This window comes from Urocitellus parryii, chromosome 5 (genome assembly GCF_045843805.1).
Source record: "Urocitellus parryii isolate mUroPar1 chromosome 5, mUroPar1.hap1, whole genome shotgun sequence".
In the NCBI taxonomy this organism is placed as follows: domain Eukaryota; kingdom Metazoa; phylum Chordata; class Mammalia; order Rodentia; family Sciuridae; genus Urocitellus; species Urocitellus parryii.
Genome location: NC_135535.1, coordinates 67,294,705 through 67,315,487, shown reverse-complemented (window position 1 = coordinate 67,315,487; position 20,783 = coordinate 67,294,705). Strand labels below are relative to the sequence as shown.

General features: G+C 39.2%; 2 pseudogenes; both read left to right on the top strand.

Annotated features, from left to right (window-relative positions):
• The first annotated feature begins 6,261 nt into the window (after positions 1–6,261).
• Positions 6,262–7,207, top strand: LOC113195461 (olfactory receptor 11A1-like; annotated as a pseudogene).
• A 10,639-nt stretch (positions 7,208–17,846) lies between these two features.
• On the top strand, positions 17,847–19,663 carry LOC113195486 (breast cancer metastasis-suppressor 1-like protein pseudogene; annotated as a pseudogene).
• Positions 19,664–20,783: the final 1,120 nt, after the last annotated feature.

Sequence of the window (20,783 nt, the reverse complement as noted above, 5' to 3'; positions counted from 1 at the left end):
AAGTATGATGTTTGTAAAGTTCATACCTAATAAGCAATTGGGGACAAAAGAAGAAAAATGTACATATGAAATACTGGAAGAAAATATATTTTAAAATAATAAAGTCATCTTAATTCATATGTGCTGTTGACATGTGGCTTTTTTACCAAGACTAGTCTTAAAAGATAGATGGTCTTGCTATCTAATGATTTTCATGAAGGATGGTTTAGGATGATCAGTTATTAAAAAAAAACTTTATTTTTATTTATTATCCTCCAACACTTTATTGAATTTAGTTAACAGCCTTATTAAGAGTATTAGTTCATGTCCTTACCTGCAATCTCATTTTGCAACTTCATGGCTCACCAGGAAGTTTTAATGCTCATAGTGGGGTATTATAAGGGTGCTGTATTGAGACCTTGTTAATGACTGAGGCCATTGTTTGATAACATCTACTTTAAATTTTTTCCAGGATGAAACCTTGACAATCAATAGGAGCCAAGCTAGGACACATTTATGTAAGTGTGCACATCTGTGTCTATTCTGCAATACCTGCAATCAGGAGGCGGCAAGCATAGATTTTTATGGACCAACTTGATCATATTTTCAGGTCAAATCATGGTTTTCTTCTTTTTCTTAAGATCTTCTATGTACCCTTCTCTTATTCAAAGGCAAAACTGAAATCTGAAATGTCAGGTTTGAATTTTGTCTTCACCACTTACTAACTTTGTGATCCTGGTCAGTGTATTTCTTTCTGTGCCATAGTTATCTGATATACATAAATCATAGAAAATAATAACAAGGTTTGGGTGGTGGCTCAGTGGTAGAGTGCCTGCCTAGCATGTGCGAGGCACTGGGTTTGATTGTCAGCACCACATATAAATAAATAAAATAAAAGTCTATTGACAACTAAAAAAAAATTTTAAAGAATAATAACTACCTCCTTGTATTCAGGAAAAATAGCATATAGGCTGTGCACAGTGGTGCACATCTATAATTCCAGTGACTCAGGAGTCTGGAGCAGAAGGTTCTTAACTTCAAGGCCAGCCTAGGCAACTTAGGAAGATCGTGTCTCAAAATAAAAAATGGAAAGGAGCCAGGCATGGTAGGGCATGCCTGTAATCCCAGTGACTTTGGAGGCTGAGGCAGGAGGATTGCAAGTTCAATTCTTGAGAAGCTTCAATGAGATAATTCTGTAAAATTCTTAGAGTTTCTCACACCTAGAAATTATTCAATAAAGGGTCTCTTTTAGTATTATTACTTTGCTACCTGGTTTTACTACGTCCTGCTCTTTATATTCTCTCCCTTCTTTCCTGATGCTTATATCAATTACAAGAAGCTGGTCCAATGAAGAGGAATTTTCTCCCAGGTAGAATGGTTGTATTCAGGAAAGTGGCTGCTGGGTGAAACGGGGGAAGGAATTGTGGACCCATTATCAAAGTATGGGTAACTTAAGGTAGTAAACACATGCTTGAAACCAATCTTGTTTTGTTTGCTGCTTTCTATCTACAGTCATGAAACAATAGTTGACAGGCCATTAGCACTCAAGAAATATTTATTGAATTAATTAATGTAATGATATGTTTATACAAAAACATAACAATGCCAAAAAAGATAGCATACAGGCTATGCACAGTGGTGTACAGCTATAATTCCAGTGACTCAAGAGTCTGGAGCAGAAGGTTCTCAAGTTCAAGGACAGCCTGGGCAACTTAGGGAAATTGTATCTCAAAATAAAAAAATAAAAAAGAGCCAGGCATGGTGGGGCACGCCTGTAATCCCAGTGACTCTGGAGGCTGAGGCAGGAGGATTGCAAGTTCAAGGCCAGACTTAGCAACTTAGTGAGGCTATAAGCAACTTAGTAACAGTCTGTCTCAAAATAAAAAATAAAAAGGACCAGGGATGTAGCTAAGTAGTTAAGCATCCCTGTGTTCAATTCCTGGTTCAATTCACATCTTGTTTCAAAATCAAAAATAAGAAGGCCTAGGGATAGGGATATAGCTCAGAGGTAGAGCATTTGCTTAGACCATGCAAGGACCTAGGTTATCCCCACTATCACAAAAAGAAAAAAAAAAAAAAACAGCATGTAGATTCTTCATTTCTGCTTTAAACTCACACATAACACTTCAAAAAAAGAACTAAAATTAAAACAAACTTTTAAGCACAAATTGGGTACTTTTATCACTATTATCATAAAATTTAAGTCACTAATTATTGCCTTTCCTTTCTACTCAGAAAAGGGTCTTATTCTTTCTCTCAGCTATTATCTCCCTCAGGCTCTTTACACAATCCAAGACCTATGCCTCTATATTTTATTCTCAGCGACTTCCTTGATTGAAATTTGCTAATTACTTCCTTAAAGTCAGCTTTTCCTCATCCAGGGCTCTCCATCCTGCCTCTTCTGCCAAGAGAGACACATGTTCAGTTTCTTCCAGGAAGAACCAGGCTAGTGGGTTTACTAGGAAAATCCAGCCTCAGACCCTGTGTCGTCCTCTTCGTATGGGAGGGACTCAGTGTTGTATTTCTGCAGCAGGTCTTCTTACTCATGTTTGTCATTCAGCTGCATTTTACTATCTGCCTCCATTATCTTGAAGAGACCTGACCCAGTTTTATTTTCGTCTATGATGTTAAACTGTCAAAACTAAATGGAACAAATTTTATACAAACAATTATATAGCAGTTTCCCCCACCTCCTCCCTGCTAAAAGATTGAAGCTAAACCTAGAGTCTTAACCCATAGTAGAGCAGAAAGACTGTTAATTCAATATTTAGAGGTCATGTTCTTGCTAATCTATCCCAATGTTGCAAGAACAAATCAAAGCATACTCACGTGTCTCCTTAGAGTTCATTCTAAGAATTGAATACTTATTAAAGAAGTTAGTATTTGTTTCATAAATCATAAAGTACTAGATTAATGCTGGCTTTAATTGTGGCTATTCATCTGTCTTGCCTGTCTTTCCCTGCTCATAAGGAGGAGGTTATTAGAATCATGTGAAACACCTGGATGTACTCTCTTGTGGACCAGAACATACCCCTGGAACCAAAGCACAGATGCAGCTGCTCCAGTTGGCTCCCAGCTACATCTCCTCTCCAAGGAGGCTCTTCTCCAGCCTTCACAAGGGAGGGAAGCCATCCTGTTCTATAAAAAGCAGTGTGTCCATAGCAGCACACACAGAATAGGGACATCAGTCTTCTGTGAATACCCTGAGGTGGGGGAACCAAGGCTCGGGGCGTTCCACAGGAGAGAAGCAGAAAGTCCACAGATCTTTCAACTGTCAGAAGAATTTAGTCCAGGGATAAAGACATCCAGAAAAGAAGTTGACTCCAATCCTGAAGCAGGTTAGCCCCCTTCTCCACTGAATCTGAGTATCTAGAGTTTGTCTGGGCCAACAGTGTTCTCTGCATACAGAGAGGTCCCTCTCTGACCCAACCTAAACTGATATGAGAGAGAGCTTACCATATTTCTTTAATGTCTTATTTTTTCCAAGAGGTTCCAGTGGAAGAGAGCCATATTTGCCAACACAATTCTGGAAGCTCTAGGAAGAAAATCTATTCCCCCACTCCAACCCTGTTCCCTCAGCCTTACCTTATTTTCATACCCCCAAAATAATGCTATAAATAAGCATATTTAGCTCCTTAAGAATCACCTTAAGTTGAGCTAGTGTTATAGCTTAGTGGTAGAGCACTTGCCTAACATGTACAAAGCCCTGGATTCAATCTACAGCATCACTTTTAAAAATCACCTTTAGGAAAACAGCACAGATGGGTTATCAGAGGCTTTCCACCACCACCACCTCCTTGGTCCTCATTCTGCTTTCTGCACTTGTATAGATTAACTATGTTATCTCTTTCTCATAAGATTCCCTCAAATATTTGAAAGCTTCTTTTGTATCCTTCCAGTAGTTTTGTCTTTTCCAGATTACACATCACCACATTCACATTCTCCCCATGCCCACTCCCCATTATCTTTTTTTTTTTTTCTTGAGAAAGGGTCTCACTAAGTTGCTTAGGACCTTGCTATGTTGCTGAGGCTGCTTTCAAATTTGTGACCCTCCTGCCTCAGCTTCCTGAGTTGCTGGGATTACTGGCATAAGCACATCCACATTTTTTATATATTCCTCCTATTTTACTGTTTTCAAATCCTAACTGATGATAATCAACAAAATAAATCCAAGTTATTTTTACATAAAATGGCTGTTAAATCAGCTCTTATCTTTCTTGTATTTTTTTCAGCTAATCATTAGTGTTCACATGCAGATTTTTATATGTGACCCTGTTAAATTTCATCTTTTAAGTTTAGTGTTCCAAGGCAAGATTGTTTTGAATTATAATTCTGCCACCTATAACATTGGTTTCCCCACTTCATTTCTTATCATCTGAAGTTTGAGGGGCCATTAATCTTTACTATGTCTATTGAAGTCACTGCTAAAACATGTGGAGATGAGATCTCTAGCACCTTCTCTTTATACCTTCTCTTTACAGCTTTTTCCAGGTTTTCAGAATCATTAATGAATAATTTTGGTATATGGTAGCAAAACTAAGAGCATTGCCTTTAAGCACACAGTCATTACCTTCTTTTTTACTGAAATTAATATGTCCTTTTTTTACTCCTGGCTCTTGATGTTGTAATGCTCTCAATAAAGAACAAGTGCAAGTTTCGCATTATGATTAGCACTACAAAGCTCCTGGTGATCCCTGCTGAGATTTCCAACAATCCTACAGAACATCTATTTAAGAATTTCACCAGGGATCAAGACTGAATTCACTAAGGTGAATTCAAAGGTGATAATAACTTTTGATCAAAAGCACTAGTTCAGAGTCCAGTCACTTGAGAAATTTGAGGTCAGTTGATCTCTGCTAAATCAAGTATCCAATTTCACTCTGAAATTTCTTCCTGGCTTTTTAAGAAGTCATTAGTATACAAAAGGCAAAATATGTCCAAATACATATGAAAGCATTCTATCTCTGTGATTAAATATGTGTCTGCATGATGTAGCCCAGAGGAAAAGGTAGGGCCAGGGCAGAAACAAAAGCCTTGTGATTTTGCTGCCATCTGTGAATGTGGAATGGCATTTTTTTTAACTTTAAAAGTGTAGAGACTTTGTATCCTGTTGGGCATTCTGGTTTCCTCCTCCTATCATACACACACACACACACACACACACACACACACACACACACCCCTCTTTGACTTCCACCTCTATTCTCAATCATAGTTCTATCTCAAGTTCTGAGTAGCAGTAGTCCAATATTCCCTCATTTAGCAGAGGAATCATAGATCCCTTCTCTCTCTTGGTAGTCATTTATGCCCCTTTCTCTGGCACAAGGATTAGGTGTCACATGCTGCATTTTTCCATGACAATTTGGTGATGGAAATTATTATAACTAATTCCTTAGTCCATTTATTTATTTCTTCCTAAGTACTTATCAGGGTCCCCTGTGTGCTTGGTGGTAAGTTAGTCCTGAAGAAACTAAAAGAAAAAAACCTGTACTAGGGTGGAAATGTCTAAAGAACTCAGAGTTAGCTGAGCTAAATTGAGCATTTTACCTGTATGGAGAATATAGGGCAGGAGAATCAAGAAAAATAAAGAATCCTTAGCTTCTGAAACTGAAAAACTGACCAGAGACTGGGAAAATTTTGAAAATGATTTTACAAAAGGTTACCAGGCCACTTATCTAAGAAGAAAGAATGGCTGCCCAAGGGGCTGGGATCTGGGCTACTTCAGATATTTCTATATTGCATCTCCCATAGAGTAGATGATAAAGATTGCTTATCTGGATTTCCAGTCTGACTTTCTTGGAGAGGGAAAATAGAGACCAGTGGCTGCCTTAGGAATGCACATGACTTCAAAGTAGAACCACCTCCCTCCCTGGGTGCCACTCCCACCCTTCCAGAACAATTCACAGATGTGGTTCTCCTGTTAGTGCTCAGTTAAGAGTGCCAGGTAACTAGATGCCTACCAAGGGGAGAGTGCTATGATGCTAATTCTGACATTTTTATCACTCAGAAAAGGATAGGAAAGCACTGTAGAACAGTATTTTGCACAGAAGCTTTGGAGTCAAGCCAACTTGGTTTCGAAGCATGGCTCCACCATAGTGGACCATGAATAATTGACTTAAACTCACTGGGCCTCAGTTTTTTTTCTATAAATAGGAAACAATAAGAATTGTCTCCAGTGCTAGTTTCGATGTACAAATGAATAAGCCAAGCATGGAGTGTGGCCATTACAGGATATTGGTCAATATTGGTTACCTTTCTCTCTTCTTTTGGGCTCAGCTCTAGATGAAGAAGCAGTCCAGTGGTGACAGTGAGAACCAGACCACCTGGCTGATCCTAGTGGGATTTGGGGATCTGCAAAGCCTGGGCTTCCTTCCCTTCACCCTCTTTCTAGCCATCTATGTGGTGACAGTCGGGGGTAATACCCTCATCCTGCTGGCTGTGGCCTCCAGTCGGACACTCCACACACCCATGTACTTCTTCCTTTGCCACTTCTCCCTGCTGGAGATTGGCTATACCTCCAACATCACACCTCGGCTGTTACGGAGTTTCCTGGAAGGGAGAGACTTCATCTCACTGGTTGACTGTCTTATTCAGTTCTACATGTTTGCCTCACTGGCTGCAGCTGAGTGCCTTCTGCTCTCTGCCATGTCCTATGACCGTTACTTGGCCATTTGCCATCCCCTTCACTACCCTGTCCTCATTGAGCACTTGGTTTTGTAGCTGCCTTGCTGCTGGTTCTTGGCTCAGTGGCTTCTTCTTCTCTGCCTTCACTCTGGCCCTGGCAGCCCCCTTGTCCCTTTGTCCTGGCATCAGGGAGATTGACCACTACTTCTGTGACTTCGCTCCAGTTGTAGGGTTATTCTGTGGAGATGTGGGAGTCATGTGGGAAGCTGGAGTTAGCATCTCAGGCTTCCTGACAGTGACCCCCTTCCTGTTGATAGTGACATCCTATGCCTTCATCTTGAGGGTTGTGCTGCAAATACCTCCAGGCCTCGGGAGACAGAAAGCCTTCTCCACCTGCTCCTCCCACCTCAGTGTGGTTGGAGTGTTTTATGGCACCCTCATTGTGGTTTATGTGGCTCCAACAGACCACATGGCACCCTGGCTCCGAAAGGCCTTCACTATCCTCTACACTGTATTCACTCCCATGGTCAACCCCATCATCTACAGTCTCAAGAACCAAGAGGTAAAGGGTGCTCTTCGTCAGCTCTGGGGACAGCTATCCTAGGGCATGCCTTATTGAGAGGGACAGGACAGTTATTGACATTTTCCTCAACTTCGACTTAGCCCCTTCCTCAAAGTTGGATGGACTAGAGACTATGGCAGTGGAAAGGTAGAGACTGTGGGACTAAACATAGTCCCACAACACAAGGTAACGATTTTCCCACTGCAATTGGGTAAGGATCAAAACCACATGCCTAGTAGGGGCCTGATCACCATAGACATTCCAAAAATCTAAATTGAAAAAATGAGTGACTTAGTGCTGAAAAGAATTCAAGAGGGAACGGGGCATTAATGCCAGGTGGGGAATATTTTCGGATTCTTAATTGAAGGTGGCAAGGACTAAGTAAGGGCATCGGCAAACAGGAAAAGGGGGATTAGGAAGATGGTAATAAGAACCAGAATTAAGGTAAGATCTCATGACACAATTCAAACAAAATCTCCAAAATGAAAAAAAAAAATAACTCTTAAGCCCAAAGTCTGTAGAATAGGTAGTGACAAGCTTAAAAGGGACTGCCACTGCACAGACAGAGCTCTGCCATGGAAAAGCAAAGGTCAGTTAGAGGTCAAGCAGGAGCTCAAGCCACTCATGCCTGGAGCCCAGGAGGCCAATTAGACCACTGCTCTGTGAATTTCCGTTAGTTCTCTTGTCACTGATGTTGGACTAATAAGTAGTAGAAGAAAGGAAGGAGGAAACTAAATGAGATGGGAAGAACAAATCAAACCCAATGAGAGGATTCTGAAATTTTGCTTTATCAGAGAATCTTTAAGGCATTAAAAGTGGGGGGAAAAACTGTTCTGGAGGAGCGTGGCTATAGTCTTAGCTACTTGGGGTGGAGGGGAATTTTTTTTCTTTTTGTTCCAGGGAGCACTCGACCACTGAGCCACATCCCCAGCCATATTTTGCATTTTATTTAGAGACAGGCTCTCACTGAGTTGCTTAGCACCTCACCTTTTCTGAGGTTGGCTTTGAACTCGCGATCCTCCTGTCTCAGCCTCCTGAGCTTCTGAGTTTACAGGCATGTGCCACCACACCAGCAGTCTTAGCTACTTGGGAGGCTGAGGCAGGGAAATCATTTGAGCACAAGGGTTTAGGGCCAGCTGAGAAGTATAGCAGGTTCTCTCTCTCTCTCTCTCTCTCTCTCTCTCTCTCTCTCTCTATATATATATATATATATATATATATATATATATATATATATATATATATATATTATCCTAATTCTGGGGATTGGACTCAGGGGTGCTTTACCACTGAGCTACATCCCCAGACATTTTTTAAATTTTGAGCCAGAGTCTCACTAAGTTGCCCAGATTGGCCTAGAATTTGTGATCCTTCTGCCTCAGTGTCTGGTGTGGGACACTTTGACCTGCACAACCCTGTTTCTTAAAAAAAAAAAAAAAAAAGGAAAAAGTCTGCAGGTGTAGCTCAGTGGTAGAGTGCATGCTTAACACACACAAGTTCCTGGGTTCAATCTCCAGCACACAAAACAAACTTCTAATTTTTTCATTTGAACTTTATTGATGTGTTTCTTGGTATATGGTATATTAATCATTGATATCAGAATGATGATGTTTACAAATAAAGATTTCTGGGCAACCAGATCTATAGTATCTGGCTTTCTAGAAATTGGGCCCAGGGATCCATATTTAACAAATACCACAATTGATTATCTGTGCAGGGAAAAGGCATGGTTTTCAGAGGTAAGGGGGATGATAGTAGGAAAAACGAGTGAGAAAAAAGGAATGCAGATGCTGAGGAATGTAAAAAGATATAATCCTGAGTAGTGGGAGTAAGACAGGTAGACTTATTGGAGAGGACAAGTGAGGAGATCTGAGGGCATGAGAGGATCAGGGATAGAAAGCTGCTCTGTGTTGGTGGGGTGGTAATAGAGAGCAAGGGGAAAAGATGTTTGAATTCCTCTATCTCATTGCTTGGGAACTGGACAGGACCTAGACTATTTCTGAGTATTAAAAATATCTCCATGATGCTTATTCTTTGAATTAAAGTCAAAAATGAAATCCTGTGTGTGAGTGCCCTGGTGGGAGGATCAGGTTAGAGTGAACCAGGAACACAGTAAATCCCAGGACAAAGAGCACACCACCCTCCTCAGAATGCTTCTCCCACACCAGGCCCACAGGTCTCTGTTCAGTTCATATATGAAGGGCATTGAAAACAGCCCAGAAAGAACTAGGGACTACTCCAAGATGTATAGGAGGTACAGAATCCAAGAAGCTTGGGCCCCTACGTCTTCACCGAGCATTTGGTTGCCTTCATGGTATTCTTTTGAAGTTTTGAAAAAGCTCCAAGTTTCACCTGCCCCACCACCTATCCCCTGCCATCCTTTGCTTATTCCTTAAGTTAGAAATTCCCATTTAAAGTCTCATCTTTTTAATCATTGGTCAAATGCTGCTGGTATCATGGTACAAGCAAAAGAAGCAGACCTATCTATGATTTGATCCCAGATACAAATTCTCATTAAAATGTACCCAAGGGACTGAGATGTAGTTCTGTTGTGTACATAGCATGCAGGAGGCCCTGGGTTCAGTTCCTAGCACCAAAAAATAAAAAATACAATAAAATGCATTCAAAAATACCAAATAAAATATAAATTCACACTTAGACACAAATCAAAACTGTAGAATATTAAGGATAAAGAAGACACAAACACGTAGCAGCATTTTCTGAACAACAAAAATTGGAAAAAATCTAAATGTCCATCAAACGAAAAATTGCTATAAAATTTGCAGTGAAATGCTGTAGTTGATGTGAATGAGAATGAGTGTTGACACAGATAAACCTCAAAACATGTCTATTACAAGTGGTAGCATAATTTGCCAGTGTTATACAATTTGTTTAAAGTTTAGAATCACCAAAGACAATACCCTATGTTGCTTGTATTGTGTACATGCATAATAAAGACATAAAAACCAGCACAGAAAAAAACATACACATGGTTATCATCCTTATTACCTCTTTAATAATGGCCACACATAGAAGCCATTCATTCTCCCAAACCCAGGCATATCTAGATCTAAAAGTAGTCAATCTCTCACCGGCACTTCAAGACCACCACACACATGCACACACCTTCTGTTAAATTTTTCTATTTCCTTGAGGAATGTGTATTTGAGGCATACATAGCATTCCTCCTCTGTCACTCTCCCTTGTTCTTGAAAATATTGGAACTTGTTTCATAAATTGTCTCTTCATTCCAAGATCTTCTATTACCCTGAGTGACTCAAACATCCATATTCAATCCAAGATCTAACCTCCTGAACCCAATAAGCCTCTCCTCTGCTCCTCTTCAGTTGCCCACTCCCCTGATGCCATCCTGGATTTTGCCATAAAATCCAAACTGTTTCACCTCTGAAACCATAAACTCAGGCACCCATTTTTCTCATCAACCTCTTATTCTTTCAGGTCACTTGCTTGATTGTTCCCACTATTCTTGTTTTGGTCCCATTAAGACATTCAGTCCCCTGCTATAATTTCTATTGTACCTCTGTTAGCCCCTGTCTGTCTTAACTTCTCTCCTTATCCAGATAAGATTATATAATTCAAAGTCTTAAACCATTTTCTTGCCTACTATCTCTCAGTCACACTCACCTATAAAAAATCTAATCCTGAATTAATACTCATAGGCACCCTTAGAGTAAAGGCCAAATTTCTTAATTTGACTTGACCCTGCATGCCTCTGCAGACATATTTCTTGACAACCTCAGGTTCTATGCTTTCATCTGCTGAGGGCCATTAGATGCTGAGGGCCATTACCAAGTAGGTATGACGCATCGTAATCCTTGCCAGTGTACCCCATGTTAAATGGACTTGCCTTGGAAATTTGCTGCGACCTTGCTTGTGTGTTTGAGAAAGGTGACCCTGCTCAATCACCAGGGTGGATCCAGGATTAGGGTGTATTCCTGCAGGAAGTATCTCCGTCCTTGGGTTTAGGGCGTGACAATAGCAGTTTTAGGGAAGTTGAGGTTGAAGATTATTGCTGCTGGGATTAGGGTGTTCCTGTTGCTTGTTCTCGTTGAGTTCTCGTGAGATAAAAATGGGATTTGGAAAAAGCCTCGTGGAGTAGGATTTGGGATCGGACATATTGGAATTGCCCCTGAACGTGTGTGGAGGCTGGTGTGAGATCGGGAATAAAGAATTGCTGTTTGAACCTACAAAGCTGTGTGGTGGCTCGTGATTCTGTGCCAAGCCGAGACATTGGCACTTGGCTTCGGCATTCATCCATATGTTTACCTTTTGATTCTTTGAATGCAACCAACTATTGGTCCTTTTTACATGTTTGGGGTTTTTGTTGGGTTTTTTGTTGTTGGTGGTGGTGGTGGTGGTGGTTTGTTTGCTCTACCTGTAACAATTTTCCATCAGCTATCCCTAGAACTTGCATGAAAAGTGGGCAATAAATAGTTGATGAACTAATTTAATCAGTGAAAGAAGCATCAGTAGATGCATGCTAGACCAATTAGTTATTCTAAATATTATAAACAGCATATGACAGTAGTCTGTCCTTCACATCTCCAAGTCAACATCACTCTGTGCCCTTTCACATGTACAGACTTGCTAGGTAATTCAAGATGATCTAAAAAGTCTTCTGTCTCGGATAACCACTATTACCACTATTACATTTGTGCACCTTCTCAGAAAGTACTGATCTACTGAAAACTATCCCTTCATGATGTCTATTTATTCAACTTAAACCAAGACCTCATGCTCTCTAATAATACTAATGAACTTTTGATGATCACTTTCATGTCTGTCATCTCCTCAGAGCCTCTCAACAACCTGTGATGTCAATATTATTACACTATTTTATGGTTGAGGAAAATGAGACTCTGATAGATTATTTGTTTAAGGAATGAATCCAGAACTCAGGGTCCAACTTTTTTTTTAATTTCAAAGTCCATATTCTTTTCATACTATTATCATTCTTGGTCAAAAATGAAAGAAAGGAGAGGAAGATGAGAAAAGGGAAAGGAAATGAGCTACAATCATTATTTTTATAAGTGAACAAATAATTAAAGAAAAATAAAGCAGGTTTTTTGAGAACAAGGGGAATAAAGGGCCAGAGGAAACTGCCTGAGCAAGAATGAATTTGAGAATGCATCCCCAGAAACCTAGAGCAAGGATTTCAGCACCAAGGACAGTGCCTGCATCCCAGCATCATGGGGGTTAATGAGCTTTGTCTTCTTTATCTGTGTTGTGAGCATTTGTAAAGGACTTGGTAGGTCTCCTTTGATCCCTAAAGATAATAGACAGTAGAAAAGAGAAGGGGCCTAGCATTTCAACACTGCCAAGGGGGAGGAGGGTAGAGGCAGTTCCTTGGCCTAGATGTGAACAACATCAGCAACCTTTTCCAATCTGACTTTCATTTCCTCTCAGGAAAGGGAGAAACAAGGATACTACAGCAAGGGATCTTAATAGCTTATCTCTTCTGGGTGCTTACTATATACCACCACTATTATCAGTGTTTTATGTTAACCTATTTAATCCTTACAGTGATCCTGTGAAGTAGATACTATTACTGCTGTAGTCTGGATCTGGAATATCCCTGCTATTTATCCTTGGGATTACAGATGAACCCTTTTTTCTTGGATCAACCTCAGAAGACGTTGTTTTGGATATGTATTGAAATTTTTGTCCAGAACAAATCATACCTCCTCAGGAAATAAGGGAGTTCAAAAGGATAAGGAAGAAAAGATAACAGAATACCCTATGATCAGGATGCATTCATATCTATACTGCATGACCTTCTCAAAACTCTACTGATAGTTTCATCAGAAAAGGTTTCATACCATCATCCTACTATCAACTCAAGAGACCCCATGTCATTCCCCCCAAAAAATCAACAAGTTTTCTAAAAAAAGCAGAATATCATTTTTCTAGGTAGTAAAGGCCTTGTCTGATACATTATCTCCAAGAGGATTTTACATCTGAAAGCTGTTCCAAGCTATATCCCTGCACATAAAATAAGATCAATCAAAATAATTAGGCCAACCTACAAGTAAGGGTAGATCAAGGACAAAGAGAATTCAGATAATAGACAGTATGAATCAGGGCCAGGCCTGGTGACAGGGCATATCACCCCATGTGCCCAACTCAATTTCTCCCCTTTCATTGCAATCCACTTGAAGATGCCATACAACTCTGTGCATGTAATGCTAATATAAGATACTGAACCTCAAGAAATTCACATAGATGATTTTTAAAATAAGATAAATTGTCTAGTAGGGGGTTTGGGGGTAAAGCTTTGAAATTAAAAATCCAAAACTCAGATCTTAATCCAAGCTCTTCCACTTACTATTATCATGTGACCTTAAGCAAATGACTTAACCCCAGGGCCTCTACTTCTTCATCTGAGAAATGGTGGTGCTAATAATAATACTGTCTACGTCATAATTCATTGATTTTATTATATTCATTTAGTCATATAGTTAATAAATATTTATTGAGTATCTGCAACATGCTAGGTTTTGTTGAAAGGTACCATAGTAAACAAGGCAGGAAAAAATAACCTCTTCTTTCATAGAGCTTACAGTTAAATACGTAAGTAAAATACATGGTAGAATGTGGGAGGCCATCGCGATATGTGATCAGCATTTTCCTTCCCTGATTAATTAAGGCTTTGTCAGTCACTTCCCGTGATCTGGCCACATCAAAGTGGACCTAGATGGCTGCCCCAATCCCGGAAGTCGCAAAATGTGTCTTCATGAGTAGGCGTACCTTCCTACAGCCCCAGGGGTCGAGTTACCTTACCTGTCCTTGTAACCCTGCCACCCTTGACCTGTTTTGGATGGAAATTTCTAAAGAATGAGAGTCCCCCCAATAAAAAAGCCCACTCCTGAAGTGCTCGCTCTCTCTCGCCAGCCTCTTGTGACATTCCTCCCTCTCCCATTTGGGGGGCGTGAGGCCGAGGGCAGAGGAGCTGTCCTGGGGCTTGAATTAAAGGTAAATTGTGTGTCTGTGTTTTATTTGATACCTTAGGAAATTCACTCAAGCGATCCTTAGTTTGGCTGCCCACACTGACGAGGGCAGCAATTGACACCCATAAAGTTGGGCTGCTCGAGGAGAATTTCCAGGTTGATTGAGGAAGCCAATATGGCGTCCACCACTCGTCTCCATTTTTGCCTTCACTTCTGCCTCCTTTGGCACCAAAAAAATGAGGGGAGGGCCTTTCCCCAGGCTTAGAGTTGCAGGCTCTGACGTCATCACAGCCGACCATGGACCGCCATTATCTGCCCGGTCCCTTCCAGACAGTACTTTTACAACCAGCCATGATAATTGATTTAACACCTGAAATGGGACCCCGGAAGATTCCTACTGGGATCTGTGGGCCATGACCCTCAGGCACTATAGGCTTAATTTTGGGACGAAATAATTTTAAAGAGGCAATCCCAGTAATACCGGGAGTTATTGATCCGTATTTTAGAGGTGAGCTAACAGTCACTGTAAAATCAGAATATGCCATTTGGCTTTCTACTAAAGACATGCTAGCCCAATTAATACTTTTATCCTGTAGCAGTCCAATTAAAACCTCGATTTCTGAGTCACCAGAGTGTACTGTGCCCAGTTACTCCTTCAGGAGCACCCCCTACTGGAACTTAAAATTAATCATAAAAAATTTCGAGGAATTATAGATACTGGGGCAGATAAATCTGTTTTATCTCACTGATTTTGGCCCAAAACCTGGCCTTTACATACTGTGTCAACTTAGAAGGCATAAGGCAGATTTCTCAGCATGCCCAGAGCGCCCAGTATCTTTGCTGGGAGGCCCGAGATGGAAATACTGGAATTTTTAAGCCTTATGTTTTAGATACATTAGCAGTAAATTTATGGGGAAGAGAAACCCAAGCAGCTTAGGATTATTATTAATAACTCCAAATTCTATCAGGTCATTTGAGGAATTTAATCAAAGGTTTACTCCTAGGGATAGTGAGAGAAATTTAGAGGATAAATACCTACTTATGACCCAGTATCCTCAACAGAGATTAATTAATGCACCAAATAAAAATTGGGGGGGCCCTGACTTTTTCCCCAGCCCAAAAGGCAGCAGAAAAGATCACTTGGCTCAGGGAAGAGCCAATTTGGGTTAGTCAGTGGCCTCTAACTGGGGAAAAACTTAAAATAGCTCATATGTTAATTGAAGAACAACTCCAAGCAGGTCACACAGTGCAACAGCCTCCCACAGTAGAAGTATAAAGGAAAAAAATCAAGCTGAGAAGCAGAATAGAATATATAAAGGGTACAGTTTTAAGCATGGTAGTCTAGGAAGGATCCCTGAGAAGGTAACATTTGATCAAAGACTTGAATAAAATAATGATATTTGGTGGGTTGGACCCCAAGAGCAGTCTTTCCTCATGCAGGTAATAAAGGAGTCTTTCATTATATAATAACTTTTAAATAATAATGAAATAGACCAAAATCAGTCTGCTCTTAATTATCACCATATATCTCTAACAATATCAGGGATAAAACACTCCTCCTTGAACAAAAATGAAAAAAAATTTTAACTAGCCTAAATTCCAATTTGCTATGATTTCTACTGAATTTTAATGTTACTTATGTGAGCTTCCAGTTAGCACAATTTTTTGCATGTTTTGAGAACCAGAGAGGATAGGCCTAAGCAGAGAAAGAAGGTTTGCAGAGTCTCTCCCAAATGGTTAGCAAAATACTGATCAGCACATAAGTGTGAGAAAACTCCCTGAGGATGGGAAAAGAACAATCCAAATGATGAGAAAAAACAATGAATGTCCAGAGTCAAACAGGGCTGAGAACAAGGTATGTTCCCACTAGATAGATGAGAAAAATAATTCCTGGGTAAAACACCCAAAAAAGTGTTGCCCCAATAATGGGAAATAATTGGCCCTGCACTATTCCCAACCCACCAAACAAATCACAAAATCAAGACCCAAAAAGAATCAAAGTTTCCAAATAACTTAAGGGCATTTCAGGATAAAGTTGAATATCTAAAGGAATACAAAAATGTTAGCATGCCACAAAGTAATATTAACAATATTTGCTTATTCAAGATTATCAGACATGCAAAGAGGCAGGAAAGCATCAGATATGATAACAAAATCGGTCAATTGAATCCCATGCTGGGCTGATGCAGATGTTAAAACCGGCAGAGAAGTTAACATAGTTGTCATAACTGTATTTCATATGTTCATAAAGTTAGGTATAAACATGAGACCAAACTAAACATTTATAAAAGTTAACCTCAGATTAGATATTGCAGAAGAAAAAATTAGTGAACTTGAATTCATAGCAAGAGAAATGATTTTTTAAAAAACACAAAGGACTAAAGCTGGCACTCAGAAGAAATTATTTTATCAGAGCATAGCCTATCTGGGTGAAGGGAAATAAACTTCAATCCACTCCAGCTATCCTATGCCACCTAAGGAGGGAAAAAAATAATAAGAGGCATCAGGGAAGTTCACAGTTCAGAGCACAAACTCACCAAAAGACTGAGAGCTAATTATAAAACTATAGAATGTTTCTTCTGTCTATGTACCCTTACCATGACATTATTAAAGGCCTGCAATTCCTTTTACTGGGTATATCACATCCTCCTTTGACAAAAAAATACAAGGCATACTAAATGGCAAAAATATGGCTTAAAAAGCAAATAATACAGTTTTAAATAATTGACCAAGCATCAGAACCAGAGTTATACATAGCACAAATATTGGAATTATCATACCAGGAGTCTAAGAAGACTGTGATTAATATGAGCAAGGCTTTAGCAGAAAAAGTAGATACCATGAAAGAACAGATGGATAATATAAACAGAGAGATGGAAATTCTAAGAAAGATTTGAAAACACATGCTATAGATCAAAAACATAGTGAGAAAAATGAAGACTGTCTTTGAAGGGCACATTAGTAGACTGGATTTCATTGAGGAAATAATTTCTGAGCTTGAGGTTGTCAATGTGATAGCTAAAATTTTATAAACTAACTACATCAAGTGTTAGTGAGAATATGGATGATCTGTAATTCTCATACACTGATGGTAAGAACGTAAAAAAATATAACGACTTCAAAAAATAGTTTGACCTACATTTTCTCTTTTGTCTCTCCTGGTTAATACCTATGACTTTACAGTTATTTCTGTTTATTCCATTTGTTTCCATTTGCATTTTAAGTGCTCAATAAATAGTTGTGGAGTGAATGGAAGAATAGCACATCTCAAAAAAAACACAATTTGCTTCTGTCGCTGTAGTGGAGTGGAAGACTCTATGAGGTCAGAAGAGGGAGCAATCATCCCTCATGGATGAGGAAGCAAGGTTCTTACACTTCACCTTACTATGATGTGTGTGTGTGTGTGGGGGGGGGGGGGGTGGGTGTGTTTACCCATTAATGGGTGTGTCAAACCCATTAATTTTTACAATTAATATGAGTTAATAATAATAATTTTAGGGGCTGGGGTTGTAACTCAGCAGCAGAGCACTTGCCTAGCATGTGTGAGTTACTGGGTTTGATTCTCAGCATCATATAAAAACAAATAAAATAAAGGTCCATTGAGGGCTGGATTGTGGCTCAGTGGTAGAATGCTTGCCTAGCATCCATGAGGCACTGGGTTCAATCCTCAGCACCACATAAATAAATACAAAATAAAGATATTGTAGGTTGGGGCGTTCCGCGCGCCCTTCATTGAAGCGGCGGTGGCCGGGCTGGGCGCCGGGAGTGGGAAGCGACGGCGCGGCTGGAAAATGCCGGTCCATTCCCGAGGGGATAAGAAAGAGACGAACCACCACGATGAGATGGAGGTGGACTACGCCGAAAACGAGGGGAGCAGCTCCGAGGACGAGGACACTGAGCGCTCGTCGGTCTCTGAGGATGGAGATAGCTCAGAAATGGATGACGAAGTCTGTGAAAGAAGAAGAATGGAATGTTTAGATGAAATGTCCAATCTTGAAAAACAGTTTACAGATCTCAAAGATCAACTTTATAAAGAACGATTAAGTCAGGTGGATGCAAAACTGCAAGAAGTCATAGCTGGAAAAGCACCAGAATATTTGGAACCACTGGCAACTTTGCAAGAAAATATGCAAATTCGTACAAAGGTAGCAGGAATCTATAGAGAGCTCTGCTTAGAATCTGTAAAGAACAAATATGAATGTGAAATTCAAGCTTCTCGTCAGCATTGTGAGAGTGAAAAGCTTTTGTTATACGATACAGTCCAGAGTAAGCTGGAGGAGAAGATAAGAAGGCTTGAGGAGGACAGGCACAGCATTGACATTACTTCAGAGTTGTGGAATGATGAACTTCAGTCAAGAAAAAAGAGAAAGGATCCTTTCAGTCCTGACAAAAAGAAGCCAGTTGTTGTCTCAGGTCCATATATAGTTTATATGCTACAAGATCTTGATATTCTTGAAGACTGGACAACAATTAGGAAGGCAATGGCTACACTGGGTCCACACAGAGTGAAAACAGAACCACCTGTGAAACTGGAAAAACATCTGCACAGTGCTAGATCTGAAGAGGGAAGACTATATTATGATGGTGAATGGTACATACGTGGACAGACAATATGTATTGATAAAAAAGATGAATGTCCTACGAGTGCCGTAATTACAACAATTAACCATGATGAAGTTTGGTTTAAGAGGCCTGATGGAAGCAAATCTAAGCTTTACATTTCCCAACTACAGAAAGGAAAATATTCAATTAAACATTCGTAATCATGATTTAAGTGTTATCTAAATCTACCTTATTAGTGTTACCAAGTGTGATTTGCCAAGGGAGTAAAAAACTGTATTCAATAATTTAATATTCTCATCAAATCCTGAGAGAATGTGTATTTGTAGGTAGTACTCTAAGTAGATCTCCTATTGATATGTTATTAAAAGAAATACTAATAACAATTTTATCATGATCAGTACATTTATATTATGTACAATGACCAATAAGTGTATATGGTAGGGATTTCTTTTTAATAATTTTTTGTTTTTAAAAAAATTATGCAAATCTGCCTCATCTTTAGTGAACTATGGCTACATTTATCTGCAGTTTTAAAATTTTCCATATCTTTGTCACTCATCATGTTTGTAAATAAGACTGATAAAATGTTTCCTATGAATGGTTTGTACCAGTACATTAGTGTGAAATCAGAATTGAAATTTAAACATATATTGTGAGTATGTATATATGGCATCATCAGCTTATTTAGAACTGATGGCCTTACCTTACAATCTTGTTTTACCCAAAATTAAACTATTGGGTTTGAAAGCTAAAAGGAGCACTTTTGTAGAATAGCTTTCCTTTTCCTCTTCCTTGATTGTATGGTGGTGACCTTTTTTAATGAATTATACTTAATGTTAATTAGTAAAATTAGTGTCAAGTGATAACATGTTTCTACCTGTATTTCTTGTGACCCTTTTGAGGGCAGGTGTTCATGCCTGGTATTTATGATGCAGTATGTTAGTGGTGAATAGTAACTGACAGTATTGTGGTGTTTGCTGTACATGTCTGATCTTTTGAAACAGATTTTTAGTAAGCATTTTCCAGAGGTAAAAACTAGGTCCTTATTCTAATTTTATTCATAGGGCAAAATAGGGATAATTTCCTTGAGTCTATTCTCAAATTAATATTTTTATCTTTGGCGTTTTTACACTTTAGGGCCATTTGGTGCAATTTAGAGAGTGTTGGCCTCCCTTCCCATAGCCACATTCAAAATGAACTTCCAAAGCCTCAGGAACAGTACAAAGAATTGAAACCCTCAATATGGCAGCACAGTTGGCTGTAGTATATATTTAGGGTACAACCAAATCATGTATTCCTGGTGGTCTTATGCACTTTAATTTCTGTTACAACAAGACTTAAGAGGATGAGGAAGAAATCTACATATTAACACTTAGTGCCAGAGTATCTGCATGATTCCGTTTGTTTTCTTACTGTTTTACCTCTGCAAACATCCTGTGCAGATCACTACTTCGCAGTTGCCAAATTTTAAAACATTTGACTTCTGAAATTCAATATCAGCAAAGTTATGCTACTTTGTTTTATTTCTAATTAACCTTAGCAACTGTACATAATGTCATAATCCAGTATTTGACAGTTCTTATGTATACAATGTTTGATAAGCATTTTTAATAAGATTTGTATTTTTAAATTTAGTATATAATAAAAAGATGTGCTTGAGTGTCATTTGCAGTGTCTTGAATTACTTCCGCACATTTAGTTCTTTTATTATTTGTAACCTGTCCACTTCTAAGAAAGATTTGAACTGTTTTAACATTAATAGATATGGAGTGGTAGAGTGTTGCACAAGTGTTTCTGCTTTCCTAAACCACAATTAAGCCTCTTTTGGGTTCTATTTGGATGTTGAAGAAAGCTAAGTTATGCTTAATTAAAAATATTCATGCATACATATTGTACTTTAATAAAAATGTACTGTTGAAATTATAAATTATAAATAGAAACTAAAAAAAAAGATATTGTATACACCTAAAACTAAGAAATAAATATTAAAAAAAGGTCCACAGGCTAGGGATATAGCTCAGTAGAGTGCTTGCCTTGCATGCATAAGACCCAGGGTTCAATCCCCAGCACCACAAAAAAAAAGATGC